A 1,207-nucleotide genomic window follows, 5' to 3' on the forward strand; every position below is an offset into this window, starting at 1 on the left:
CCTGAGCCACAATGCCCTCTTCATTCCAGCTCTTGATCCTTCCCCTTAATCCTGCTATTTATACCTTCTAAGTTGGACTCTGCTCTCATATATGCCAATTTTACACCAGTATAAATAAAGGCAGTGGATTTTTTTCTGGCTTACATTCACCTATAAAAGAGAATTAGACACATTACTTTGAGGCACTGAATGGGGTATATCCTGTCCCTTGATTCTGCTAAGTACTGTTTATATCCCAATTTTTCAACAGTCTATTCTGACACACAGTGACCTGCTGTTATTCCAGTGTTGCATTCCCACCAACCACTGCCATGTGCTCCCCAGCCCTGTCCTGAAGTTGTTGTTGGAGCTGCACCACAGACAGTACATACCCACAGCTCCTTCTATGTTGAGTCTTTTTAGGATAATGTTTCCAGTGTCATCTTCCCTGGGGCCAGCATCAGGGAGGAAACATCTGTCAGTAGCCTTTATGTTTAGCATCACCTCTCCACATTCATCTTGGGTATTATAGACTGTCCCCATAGCACCGTTGAAGAGAGCCAGTTAAGGATTTGGACCTTCCTGTGCTCTGCACTGGCCAAACAGAGGAAAAGGCCAAGACTTGTCTCACAGAACTGAAGTCTAAGTGCAGCATTATATGTTCCTAATAAAGGAGTGATTATATGAATCACAGTAGCAAAATGTTCTTGCAGAGCATATGCTCCACTCCCTGACTTAAGCGTCCAAGTGCAGCTGTACATCATTCCAGAGGAGCTTTTTGCCTTAGACGCAGGTTAACGTACAGCCCCCTGTGTTACAGAGGAGTAGCAACAGATCTAGCACTCAAGGGTGTCCTTTAATGAGGTTGCTTGTGGCTGTTTATTGGACAAAAATGAATTCCAACTGGCCCATATAACAAATGAAACTCAACTGCAAAAATGTAATGATATTTATTCACACAGCTGCCAGCAAACTCACATGCACTATGAGTCATTCCAGATGTGGATAAAAACAAAGTCTGTCTGTGAAAGTAAGTTTCCTGATCCCGAGGAGACTTGGTTTGGGAGAGGAGCTGCACACTGACTTCAGCTGCACTCGGAAGATCAGACAGGTTCTCCTTCAAAGGGGGAGGGGGAGAGGAAAAGCCATTTATTTATTCCTGAAAAGAAGGGAGGTAGAAAACAAAGAAGCTAATATATAGCTAGACATACTTATTTTAAAGAAAAGG

This window comes from Aythya fuligula, chromosome 1 (genome assembly GCF_009819795.1).
Source record: "Aythya fuligula isolate bAytFul2 chromosome 1, bAytFul2.pri, whole genome shotgun sequence".
Lineage (NCBI taxonomy): Eukaryota > Metazoa > Chordata > Aves > Anseriformes > Anatidae > Aythya > Aythya fuligula.